We start from the raw sequence: 14,344 nt of genomic DNA on the forward strand, positions 1-14,344 counted from the left end.
AGGAGTTGGGTGAATTTAGTAAAGGAAGTACACAGTGAACTATTGTTAGCATTTATCAGCAAATGTGGTGAGTGGCCCTGAAATAGAGCATCTTATCATCCAAATTTCTCAGTAGCCTTAACAGAGAGTAGCTGGAGTCGACCTACAGAGTATTAATGTGACAACCCACCTCACTGGGAAGTGGGATTTTGAGAAGGAACCAGAGGATAGATTTTGGTGGGTAAGATTAAGAGTAGTTCTAAGTTGGCCTAGCATTTTATATTTCATTAATCAATTCCTAACTCTATCATAAAAAGAAACAACAACACAAAAACTACAGTGAATCGTTGGGTATCAAGTAGAGATTGAATAGTACCAACAACAAAATTTGTTAATATTGACAGGTTATGGGGGGTGCCTGGGTGGCTCAGAGGGTTAAGCCTCTGCTTTCAGCGCAGGTTATGATCTCAGGATCCTGGGATCGAGCCCCGCATCAAGCCCCGCATCGGGCTCTCTGCTCAGTGAGAGTCTGCTTCCTCCTCTCTCTCTCTCTGCCTGCCTCTCTGCCTACTTGTGATCTCTGTCTGTCAAATAAATAAATAAAATCTTAAAAAAAAAATATATTGACAGGTTATGGTACAGAGATTATCTAATTTCACAGATGAGGGTAGCACAAAATGAGACAACTTCTACATAATGTTTATTCTAGAGGAATATTATGACTTTACTGAGATTTTTAATCTCCTTCATATTGATTTTTTCATAATGCATGAAATAAACATACATCAACCTAGTTAACACTTAAACAGGGCCCCAACACAGTTAAACCACAATTTGATATGAAGCATGTGACACAAAGGAAATGTGATATTGTGTATTAGCAACTATATATTGTTTGAGGTCATACCATATGTCTATAACACATATATCCTTTTTCTCGAAAAAAAGTGTGACTCAGCACTACAAAAGCCTTGCAACTAAGATAGTCTATCAAATCAACACTCCGTGTCACAATCAATGTATGCAGCTCTTGAGCCAAGCCACCTAAAAATATGTAAGAACATCAAACTGTGCCCGTGGAGGGACCTCAGTTCACAACCAAATGCTTTGTTAATTTAACTTGGTAAACATCTCCACAAGGACCATTATTACTGCGAAAGATGCCTGTGATGCCCAGGAAAGCCGTAATGTATTCTTCCATGTATTTTTGAATACTATGAAACATACCCAAGCAATCAGATGAGTAAATAGACAATTAAATTGAGAATATAAAAGGCAAGCCAGCACAATGTATTAATTTGCTACTCTTTAATGGACTTTATCTGTGACCCATATATATTCCTTCTCAAGTATTCACAGAAAAACTATCCAGGAAGTTTAGATATTTTTATACCACATTTACATCCCTTCTGTAATGCATAATATCCCTCTTAAGTGGAATACAGTGCCAAGGACTTGGTGGTTTCTAATAACTGTTGAATGTGAGGGCAATGTGTGTGTGTGTGTGTGTGTGTGTGTGTGTGTGTCTCCACTGAAGATTCCTTATCAGAAAAGATCCCCATCAAGGCACCTGGGTGGCTCAGTTTGTTAGCATCTAACTCTTGATTTTGACTCAAGTCGTGATCTCAGGATCCTGGGATCAAGCCCCAAGTCAGGCTTTCCGCTCAGTGGGGAGTCTACTTGTCTCCCTCTCCCTCTGCTCTCTCTCTCCCTCTCTCTCAAATAAATAAATAAATCTTTTTTAAAAATACCTATCAGGAATAAAGCAGAGACCATCAGAGTAGATGGTAATATAGACATGGCCTTAGAAGGTCTGGACCCCTTCAGGTGCATCCAGTTCTGCAGGGAGTTAACAGTAAACTTTGAGCCTTAGTTCTCTCTTCCACAACACATAGATAAATGTCTACTGCAGAGGTATATAGAGGAGATTGAATTAATGCATATTAAAGCAGCCATTAAATGTCTGGATTAAAACTAGGAGTAGACTTAATTAAATTCATGTACCTGCTTCCTTACTTATGCTGAAATGAAATAATATCAGTTCATAGTATACCAGTTTGTACTGAGTGGCACAACACTGAATTTTTAAAGTAATTTCCCCCTTAGAATAATTCCAAATATGGGACATATTAAATAAGAAACTGCAAGCTTGTAAGTCACTGAATAGCCAAGTTTAGGGAGAAACAGAAGGCATTTTATTTCGAGAATCCAAGTGCTGACCTGGTCAACTCTCCTCATCTTGGCCAGTCTCATGCCCTTTTAATCAGAATGTAAACAGACCTAAAGTTCTTAAAATGCAAAAATGTCTCCCTTCAAGTAATATCAACTTAATAAAAGTCTTTATTACTTTGTTGGAACCTTATTTGATGATACTAAATTTTTTCTCTTAGGCTTGTATGATAGGTTTTAATCGCAGAAACTTTCCTTTAAAAAAAAATCCCTTTGGCTCTTAACACTGTCATTATGACAGCAACACTTAAAACTGACCTTTTTTTTTTTTTTGACACAGTTAGAAATTCTTCCCCAGGCAAGGTGGTGATTCTTTAATGCTTATGTGCAAATTATGCAAATAACTCACATCACACAGGGACATTTCATAATCCTGTGTACTACCCCTTCTTCAGCTTAATGAAAATATTAATGCTGGGTTCCAGTAATACTTTCCATATAGTAAAGTTGCTGTTTTACAGATTAAAGGACCAGACACTTAAGATCAATCTAAATAATTGTTTTTAAAACTTACCACAGTGAACAAAATGTTCTTTCTTATCCTATCCACCAGTACCAGAAAAATGTAAAGCTGCATTCACAGGTAGCTTTTTTCATGAGAATTTAGAACTTTACCATGTTTAATTGAGTATTTTTATAACGAATCTAGGCATAGGTCTATATAATGGAACTTTAAAAAAGAAATTACTCTTTGGACAAGAACAAATACTGTGATTCTCAGTATTTATATCAATATCAATTGTACATAATAAAATGACTCAAGAAAACATTTTGCATAATTTAGAGATTACTACAGTAAAAGGTGGCTTCCTGGTTTCTTTCCCTTAGAATGAGCTTCTATGTATAAGCAGTGGAAATGTTTGAGCCTTTTGATTTTACAATCCTTTCAAGCTTGGTTGGAAACTAGAGACATAAACAAACAGGGGATGCAAAATAGGGAGTTCTTCCTCTTCCAACTGTTTGTCCAAATCACTAGGTGGTGCCCAGGACAGTCAGTATTCATCTGCAGTGGGGGAGCCATGGGTCCAGAGAGGCGTGTCAGAGCCTGAATAGTGAAGAGGACAGCCACCTGGTGGGAAGCAGACCCAATGGCCCCACAAAGGGGACTGGAGCACAGAGTGAAGAGAAGGACACTTGCATTAAGGCGGGAGAGGGGTGTAGGGCAGAGGCGGCTATGGGAGATTGGTTACATTCAGAGATAGATCAAAAATCTAAATATAAAAAGGATAATGGGAGCCAAGGGAGCTATAAATCTGGAAATATAGAAGATAAGAATATACCCTCTGGTGTAGAAATAGAATTAGAGATATTGGGGTAAATTTGTGAATTTCAATGTATATAAAGATAGATACAGAAATAAATATGGTTGTAGCTATCTTTGTATAGGTATAGTTCTGTGCACTGAGAGCTGGGAATAGTGGCACCCCAAAAGCAATGAGCACAACTAGTACCTAGATTTTGGTTTCTAAATACCATTCTTTCCAACAAGGAACCAATCCTCTTTGGAGAAATGGTGGATTCCAGGAATAAGCCAGAGAAAGTACAGATGAGTCTGAAATAGTTGTAGAAGGAAGGAAGGAAGAGAAGGAAATAAGGATGGGCTTAACAAAAAATGGGACAAGTGCAAGGGACACAGATGCCAGCCTAAAGGGGTCCCCAATTGCCAACCCAGGAACAATTTGAGCAACATAACAATTAATGGTAGTAAAAATGGAGTTACAGACCATTGACTAGATTAGGAATTGGGTGAATCCATAATAATATAAATAAATAGATGAATAAAAATTTGACAGGTTGCTGGGTATTTACAGTTTCACAGCATCTTCTCACAAGATACTCATTAATTACAAGGGAATAAGAGCAACTTTACCATGGAGATGTTTGTCAGGCATAAACTAAATCAAAGCAACAAAGTTTACATGACCAATAAAGGGAGAAATCAAAATCATGTGCCACCTGGTAGAATACAGTGTGATATCCCTGCCGAAATACAGCACTGGAATCTACTCATTAGGAAATATCTGACAAACTCAACCTGAGGAACAATCTACAAAATAACTGGTCTATAATCTTTAAAATATCAAGGGCATGAAAGTCAAGGGGAAAAAAATCTGAAGATCTGTTCCAGATAGGAGAATGAAGAGACATCACAACTAAATAGGACAATTGATTCTGGATTGGAGACTTTTGATATAATGTATGACAATGGGACAGCTGGCAGACTATGAATGGAGTAGTCTCCTGATTGCAGTTCTTGTATTGTGGCTATGTAGGAGAACGTCCTTGTTTCAGGGAAGGTACACTAAAATATTCAGGGGTGTTTCTTTCTCGGTGAGTAGAAAGGTAGAGTATTTTTTCAAGTAGAGTATATTTCAAGGTAGAGTATCTTTTTCTATGATTACTGGACATAGGTATTAATTTTTCTTACAGAGTCCCTTTACATTTTTTTTTCTATTGTCCTGTTGTCTTTTTCTTATTGCCTTGTAGGAGTTTTTTCTTAATTAAAGAAATTAGCCCTTTGTCAGTTATATGCATTGCAAATATCCCCACTTGAAGTGTACAAATAAATGCACTAATGTTTTGTTCTAAAACAGTAAAGGGTTTTGCTTGTTTTGTTTGTACATTTTAAATCTCTGTTCTATCTGGAATTTATATAGGTATATATAAAGAGATAAAGATCCAGCTGTATATCTTTCCAAATGGGTAGTCGGTTGTCCCAAAATCATATAAAAAAATAAAAAAACCTTTCCTTTTTTCACCTTTGAAAAGCAGCCTTTCTCACAATCTATAAATTCCCACATTATTTGGATTGAATTCTGGACCCAATTCTCTTCTTTACTGTGTCCTCTCCAGTATCAAACTGTTTCCATTGTTAAAGTTAAATAATGTGTTTATAGAACAGTGACCAATAGAACTTTCTGCAATGAAAGAAACATTCTCTGTTTCTCTATCCAGTACAGTAAGCCACTAGTTACACTGAGTCCTTGAAATGTTGTTAGTTTGACCAAGGAGCAGAATTTTTTATTTTATTTATTTTTTATTAATTTATACTTCAAAGAGCCACATGTGGCTTGTGGTTACCAAATTCAACAGCACAGTTTTAATATTTTATGGGGCTAGTCCCTATTCATTTATCTTCTTTCCAGAATCTGCCAAGCTATTCTCACATGTTTATGTTTCCTTATTTTCTTCTTTTGCTAAGGAAACTAGATTTTCTGATCGCCCAGAAAAAGACACTTTGAATTTTTAGGACACTTCAAGCGGACTTGCTATAGAGTATTGTATCTTCAAGCCTTTTTTTAAGTCCTTCCGTAGAGTTGTAAAGTTTTCTTTATATAACTTTATACAACTCCATTTGAGTTCATTCATAGGTATTTTATCATTTTGTCTTATTTTTCTATAGTAAATGACTTGCTTCCTTCCATTTTTTTGCTACTATATTTTCCCACTGATTATTATTTATACATACTGCAACTGTGGTATATATACTTACAATCTTATTAAATTCTCTTATTTATAATAGTTTTTTGGGTGATTCACTTTGTATTTTCTAGTTATTAGTCATAAAATCTACAAAAGGTAGCGTAATTCTTCCAATATTTTTGTACTTTTAATTTATTTCTCTTGTTTAACATCATTGCCTACAGTTTCAGTAACAGTGTAAGTGGTTGTAGCACTGGCCAACATTCTTCTCTTGTTCCAGATTTCACTGGAAATATTTTTAGTGTTGTATCATTGAGCATTATGCTAACCATAGAAGAGTAGCTATCAAATTCTTACCTTACCAAAAGTTTGTAACATCAGAAATGAATTTCAATATTTCAGAATGCCTCTTTTGATATCTCCTATATGACTTTATCTAATTTGCCACCTTTCATTTTTACCACTATATATTGGTTTGACCCTTTTATAAATTTTGTATGGGCTCACCTATATATCCAGGACATAAATGCCACTTAGTTGTGGTGTACTTTTCTTTTAAGACTCCCAAATCTCTTTAACAATTACTAAAATTGTATAATAGAATAATTATTTGTATAAAGCTATTCTGTCAAGTTTTGGTGCCAGTGGTATGCTCTGATCACTTTTTTAAAAAGGACCGTGGAGGCTTCTTCCTTTTAATAGAGCTTAAGGGAAATAATAATTCCATGGAAAGTTGAATCAATTCATTTCTAAAGCCGTCTAGGCATGGTGTATTTTTAAGGGTAATTTATTAATAGCATCCATTGCTATTAGTTGGTTTTCTGTCTCTTCTGGAGTCAGTTTTAGTAAGTCCACTTTCCTTGAGTAGGTAAATACTGATGCCATTAACCAAGTGCAAAATTCAGAAAGAGAAGGGTTTTAGTTTTAGGTATATTGAGTTTTGAAGCTTGTGGTACCTCAAGGTGGACACAGTCCATAGATAAAATAGAATACATGTCTTAGATATATGTATGAGAGATCTGGGCCAGAAATACAGCCATCTGCATGACTGTGTCAGTAATTACATCACAGAGAAATTAAGAAAAATGGTCATGGATGGAATTCTGGAGACCCCAACATTTAATGGGGTAGGAGAGATTGGCTCCCATCAAAAGTGTACAGAGTCAGTGTCCTGACCACCTGCATTAAAGGAAGAGGACCCTGGAGACCATGTGGAGACTCAACAGTGGGCGCAGCAAAGAGGTATTTCGTTCCCAAGAGGAGAGAATATGAGTGACAGCGGAAAACCGAAGGACTTTCACATTATCAAGGAACCTGTAGCAGAAGAACTTGGACCAAAGCTTGATGGAGTTCGGGGCAATAGAGAATCAACACCATTGGATTCACAGCACCGTCATCAGGACAAAAGGGGAAGAAAATTCAAAGCAACAAAACTCAAGGGAGGATTTATAAGGGAAATACTTACAAAGGCTTGGAAGCCATCATTAACGTAGAGTTGGGGTAAATGAGACAGACAAAAAGAAATCGGAAACACAAATTAGAGCTTGATGGTTTAAGAAAATCAAAGTTGAGTCTTACTGCTTCAGAGATCCCTCCACAAACACCACGTACCCACCCTCCACTGTCCAGAGTGTGCACACACACGTATACACAAGTATAAACTGTACAACCTCATAATAACGTGAACCTTGCAACTGGCAATGTTGCTGTACTTTCCCCCCATTTGCGTTCCAATTTCTCTTTTAATTATTTTTACATAGGGCACCACATTCCAAGAACAGAATGACCTACTCGTTAGGGCTCTGCTGTTATTAAGCGGCACTGCAACTTTACGGTATTTGATGTGCTTGCTTTGGACTCGCCTCATCTGATTAAATCCTTCAATAATCCATATAAAAACAATGATCCTTTATATTTGCTGCATCTACAGAATTTTGTTCCCTGTGAGGAGCATTAAAATACCCACTAGAGCTCTACTAAAATACCTTTACAAATCTGAATCTTCCCAGTTTTCATTCAAAACTTCCTTTGAGTCCTAATAGGACTGGGGGAAGGGAACCAGTACAATGGAGCAGACTCAAGGCTTGGTCGTGGAGGGTCCCAAGTGAGGTCTAAACCTCCCTGTGGGAGTCAGAGGTGCAGCCCATGTTCTAGGGAGATTGCCCGAAAGGTGGGCAGGTCTAGGTGGATATCAGAGTCCAAACAAGAAGGCCAGCCTGGGTGCAGGAAGAAACCCAGCCATAGAACAAACCTGTGATCCAAAGCCCATACCATACAGGGGACACATTGTCTGAATATTCCTGGGAGATTCATATTTGCTTTCTCCTCACCAACTGTTTTGTTCCTCATTCTTTGATAATAAATTAGCGTCCTATTTTCCTAAAAAAACAGTAACATCACAGGAGAACTAACACACCTTCCCCGTAAAATATATACCAACTTAGTTACAACCATGCCCATATGTCCAGGGTTCCCTCCTCTTACTACAGACACAATACCCTCTGTGCAATTACCTAAAATCCGCCCCTCGAGTCCTGGAACCCATCCTTTCACACCTACCCCCGGACTTCATTTCTATAATGAGTCTATTCTCAGTGCATTTATCATGTTTAAAAAATTCCTTCTTACCCCCATACTCTTACATTCATCACACCATTTCTCTGTTTTTTTCTCTTCAACAAACCTCCAAAAGGTTGCCCATCCTTCCTGTATCCTCTCTCCATACCCACCCCACTTCCTCATCACCCAGGCAATGACTCTTTTATCCCCTCCACCACATTAAGATACATCCTGTTAAGCCCCCAAGAGCCTCCATCTTGCCCAACCCAATGGTTGGTGGTTTGCCTTCGTCTTACTCAAATTCTCAAGGGCTGAAGCCAATCTAGCTGTATGATGCTGGTTCCCAGTTCCCTCCCAGCTCACTGGTCACCCCTCCCCTCACCCACAGGCCACAGGGCTCTAGGCTCAGGCCATCTCTCTTCTCCAGCTGCACTCTTGCAACAACTCTCCCCACAGGGGTCGCTTGGAAATGTCTGGAGACATTTTTGTCAAAGCTTGAGGGAAGGTTATGGGCACCTAGGGCATCAGGGTCAGGGATGCTGTTATAAGCATCCCACAATGCACAGGACTGCCATCACAACAGACTCACCTGGTGCAAAAAGGTGCCTGTTCTGTAGTGCAACCCTGTTCTGGTTCACAGTTCTAAGCCATTTTATGTCCAGATGACAGAGGTCATGACATGTATGCTCAGCCTTAGCCATCTTTCTAGTTTGCAAAAACACCTGCCTATGCATCACAGTTGTTTGGGTCTCTAAATAGGCGATTCAGACGTGACCTCTGACACACAACTCTTTATGTCTATCTCTTGTTTGGTCGTTTCCATCTCGGTCAATGACACCCGTTAGGCCATAACTCTAAATGTCATGCTTCACTCTTCTCTTCTCCTGTCCTGACCATCAGCGAGTTTGTTGGTTCCATCCGCAGCATCTATTCTGGAGTCAGTTGCTTCCCACTCCACTCAGAATGGACCTTCCCAAGCCTCCGCAGTCTTGATGAGGCTTCTGCAGTAGCGAAGGAGTGTCTCTCCTTGCTCCCAATCATAATCCCTGGACGTCTATTCTCCTTGTAATGTCCAGCATTACCTTTTTAACACATACGTCACATCATACCATTCCCCTGTTGAGTATTTCCCAATGGCTTCTCATTCTCTTAGATAAAACCTGCATTCCTGCAGGTGCCTCCAGCCCTGCTTGCCTGTGCGACCCCACCCACCCACTCCCTACCTCACTCCCTACAACCCATGCGCACTGGCCTTCTCCCTCAGAAACACCCGGGCAATTTCCTTCTCAAGCTCATTACGATTCACACTTTCTGCCTAGACCCTCTTCCCCCCAGCCCTTCGCAAGGTGCACACCATTGTTAAGATCTCTGTCCAAACAGTCGTCCCCACGGACCACCCGGTGGAAAAGCAGCGCTTCTTTCTCCCTGGGGATGCTATTCCCTTCCCCGCTTTCTTCTCCTTCACAAAACCCATCACCGTTGTCAACTACGAACTTCCCTCTCTCCTGCTCTAAAAGGTGACCCCATGCTGGTCAAGGATTCTATCTTTTCACTACAGTGAAATCTAGATGAGAGATGGGAACAGAGGGAAGTCAAAATGAGCACTTTCTATGGGCTCTTGCAGAAATTACCTCCTTCACCCAGGAGTTGTGGTCTCCAGTATTCAGCCCTGGCACCAGTGCGTGCTGGGACCGATGGCAGAAGGACAGGTGGCTATGCTGGCACGGTGGAGCCAAGGCGGAGATTTATGTCACCCCCTCCTCACGTCACCACCTGCATCACAGACTCCGGAACAAGAGAGAATTGCAAGCTTGAGAGCCCAGCTTTAAGGCAGCAGAAATAACGCAGGCAAAGATGGTGGTTATGTAAACTCACAAAGCACCACCGATTCTCCGTCATCCATGACGCTGAATTAAATACGGAAATCACAATCCGATGCTGAACACCACAGGCCAGTTTTTGAAAGTTCCAAACGTAGGTGTGATTTGGAGATACACCTTTGCATAGCTTTTCTTCCATTATATTTCTTAATAGAATATCTGGAAAAGTTAAATGTTGATGACCACGTGTAAATGTTACGAATAGAATCCAGAATAGCATACTGTCATCATTACCAATAACAGTTAAAATATATTGTTTACCAAGAACCAGCGATCATCCTAAGAGCTTACCTGGATTATTTTAGCCAATCTTCAGAACACCCCTAAGAAGTAAGGTTCATTATCATCCCCATTTTTGAGAGAGAGAAATTTAGGCTTAGAAGTGGCTTATGACCTCAGGGCAGGTCACACAAGAGAAGGGCAGAGCTGGGCTGACGCCAGGCCCCACCCAATGGCTCTGAGCCCTGGTTCTGTTTTCTGTCAACTTCACGTTAGAAGCAAGACAAAATAAGAGGAAATGATAGAGTCCAAGAAGAAGACAAGCCTTACTATGTGTAGATTGCTTCTGAAAAAAGCCTAATGACAAGCCAGCTTTTGGTGGCAAAATCCGTAAGTAAAGGATGAATCGGGTCTGCCTCCACTGTCTAGAAAGCATTTCATTATATTATAAGTCAATATTACATAATAAAGTAAATATTCTTCCCCACATCTTAGTCAGAGCTGCATTTTCCCCATTTTCTTTAGAGACTTTTGTTTCCTTGTTCTTGTGTTTCCAAACAAAATGGAACCTGGTGATCAGGACCCTCAGAAAATCGCTCCACCCTCACACTCGAAATCCGGGAGCTGCAGGCGCTATGCCGTGGCCCTTCTAGGAAGGGCAGCTGGGGCGAGTGAGCCCAGCCCTGAGGAGACAGCATCCTCTTATTCACATCGTCGTGCTTCGCTGGTGTTTCATGCATGCTCAGCGTGTCTGACACGGAACCCAGAGTCCTCGGCTTCAGTCTGATGACCAGGCAGGGAAGGTTATTCGTACACAAGAGAACTATTTAAAAATAGTAGCAGCTTGAAATAAACAAGAAAAAGTAAATGAAAAAATAAGATTCCAAAGGAAGGCAAAGCTGTATGGCGCCCTTGCCGGTGTGTGCTGGGTGGGCAGAAGCATTTCATTTTAGTGGGTCTGGGAAAGACCCAACATTCAGTGTCACTGGGACGCTGATGACAGGGAAAACAGTACCCGTTCATTGTCCCATTTCCAGGCTCAGTGCATTGGAGAGAAGAGCCGAGGACCCCAGGCCCTGGGAACTCACACAACTCGGCCAGGAAGAGTTGGACAAATATTTTCTCATCACCAGCTCTGGGGTCTTTGGATCAGCCTGAGGGTGGGAGTCCATAGACGGGCTGTGTCCTGGTGCCTGGTGATGTTCAAATTCAGCGCAGCGGAGGCCAAGTCCAGAAACCTAATGAACCATTTTCCCTAGATAAATCAATTAATTGAAATGATCAAATTATAACAATAAACTGATATGTAATTTTTAGAACCTTTACGATAGAATACAGAATTAATTGAAAAAATCAAGAAAGCTGATGTGCCACAAAGGATATTTCAGTGCATAGTGTGGTTTTAAAGGAAACAGGTTGGAATTCTTAGGATTGGCCTTCTAGAAATGGAAGATCCCCAGGACCCATCCCAACCAGTTGCCCTGCTGCGCGTGCTGTGAGGGGGTGGGAGACAGGAGTGTATGCCAATAAGAACAACGCGTGAGCAAGAGTGTGGCCCACAAAACCACTTTCATAAGCACCATTTCATGAAAGCTCATAAATAATGAGGAAGGAGGAAAATTGGTAGCAATCCTAAAACAGCTGAGACAAGTGTCCAGTCTATGCTAGAAAGAAAAATTAAGAAATCTGAACCAATAAGAAATAATGTAGACTTTGCCAACATCAGATAAATAAGGAAACATTTATAAATGTTAACATCTATAAAATTACTAGGTCTAGACTGCACGCATTGCAAGTAATTAAGAGAATTGACTATAATACTTAAAATGTTACTTTTGAAAAATCGTTTAGAGTTGAAGTAATATCAGAATGCCTCAGAGAAAGTTAACGATTATTGAGCTTAGAAAGGGAAATAAATGAAACTATAATATCATTGGGATTATTTGACCTAACGTATAGACACATCACCTTAGATAATTACTGATTAAATTTATTAAAAAATGTGGAAGTACGGTATGTGCATACCATACACGAGGAAAAAGAGAAGTAAAATAAAAGAATATTAAGAATAAATTAAAATATCAAGAAGAAAAATGTGTCTTCTTGAGAAGGCATTCCCTGGGTGCTGGCTGGGCTCTGTGCAGGTAGCACGCCAGGCCTGAGGGGGGCAAGGGCAGATTCAAGCAAGAATGAAAGAAGGTCCCTGCCCCCGGGGGCCAACAGTCTGCGGAGGGAATGACATGATTCCATGTGCAGAGCACGAGGGAGAAGTCCGTGCTGGAAGCGGGAAGCTGGAGCCGAGGGCTATAGGAGCAGGTGAGTTTTGAACGAGGGAGAGGGAAGGAAGACAATCGGGAGAGACGCGAGGAGGCGTGAGTTTTTGGCCGACATCGGCTTGCTTGCGGTGGCTCCCAGTGAGAGAAAAATGTCTAGGGAGAAAGAGACAGAGACGCCTGAAAACAGGCAGGGAGGCCTCCGTTGTAAGGGGAGTGCCTTTCTACTTGCACTGTTTTTCTAAGCAATGCATGGAAAATAAAATAGAGGTACAGTATGTTGCCTAAGTCAGGTTTCCTGGAAATAGGCTGTGAGATGGAGACTGTCGCGCAGAAACCATACCCGTAGGAGAGTGACAAGGGACTGGCCAGAGGGGAGGCTGGGCTGCAGGGTGGGTGGAACCGGGGTCCCGGGTGATCCACCGAGTTAGGGGGCTGGGTCTTTGTGTCCAGATGGCAGCCACAAGGCCTTGAGTGTGCACTGCCTAAGAGACTGGACAACTTTGAACGAAGATCTCCTGTCTCAGGAGGAGGACAACGGCCAGGGAAGGCCACGCTCCAGCGCTGGGAATAAGACCTTCAGTTTTGAAGGGGACCCCGGCGGCCCTAAGGAGCAGCCTCCACCGTGCAGGGTCCAGTGAATTGAGAAATGAACAGAGAAGTGTATGCATCCTTTACCTTGACTCCTACTTAAATAGCCAACTGGATTAAAAATCATGAAGAACTACGCATGATTTCATATTAATTCGTATGTGGCATACCAAAAAAACACACAAAAAAAACAAAAAATATCATTTCCTGCTGTTCTAATAAGTTAGGAATTAAAGGTGCCCCTGATCTATGGACAGCAAGGTTAGCAGGAGAACCCTGAGCCACTGGCAGCCCTCCTGAATGAGCAGGTGTGCTTAGTCTGCCTCATCGCTACATGCCTCAGTCTATGCTGACGGTTGCAGAAATAGCTTTATACCGACCAGAAATCACAATGCTTTAACACCTAACTTCTCAAAAACACTCACTTTTACACCCATATTCTCATACACATTTGCAAGAAGATTGGCCTCGTGCCACGGAGATGAACTGCCCGTCGTACAGGAAGCCCAGCCTAGAATGTGATATCGTCCGCACATCTCCCCCACCAGAGTGACACGACCCACCAGAGATTACAATAAGAAGAAATAAGGCAGATGCAGCTAAGCTAATAGGATAGATCTAAGTTGGAAACACTAATTTTAGCTTAGAAAGAAGAGCACATGGATGAAGATTGTTCAAATTAACATATTGATTAAGGGTTGAACAGAGAGGCTGTGATTATGTGTGGAATCGTGAAAAACACATCAAAATGAGCACGAGTTCAGTTCGGAAATGTGACCAAAACAATTTTCGGGTGTTATATGCAAAAAATGAATCATGGAATATGACATCAAAAACTAATGATGTACTGTGTGGTGACCAACATAACATAATAAAATTAAAAATATATATACAGACAAATTGAATTCTCCACTATTTCTAATGTTCCCATTAGGTAAAAGAAAATAGAGAGGTTTTTTATTTTTTAATCTTCTACTAATGATTTTCACAAAAAAAAAAAAAAAAAAAAAAAATCCATGCCCACTCAGGGATTTAACTATTTTTCCAAGCAAGGGATTCCTCAAGTGAGAGTTAGTGGAAAGACTTGCAGAATCCGGAAATGTAAGCCAAGTCCCTGAGACCCAGGGGTGGGGGGGTTAATCTATGTCTGAAAAGTATTGACCTAGATCAACCTTGTAATGGCGGATAAGT

General features: G+C 40.6%; 1 protein-coding gene across 2 annotated transcripts in view; it reads left to right on the forward strand.

Moving 5' to 3' along the window:
* Window positions 1-14,344, forward strand: part of PACRG (parkin coregulated) — a 512,311-nt gene that overhangs the window by 420,684 nt on the left and 77,283 nt on the right. The gene's annotated exons all lie outside the window — the stretch shown is intronic.

The sequence above is a fragment of the Mustela nivalis genome, assembly GCF_964662115.1.
Source record: "Mustela nivalis genome assembly, chromosome: 5".
In the NCBI taxonomy this organism is placed as follows: Eukaryota; Metazoa; Chordata; class Mammalia; order Carnivora; family Mustelidae; genus Mustela; species Mustela nivalis.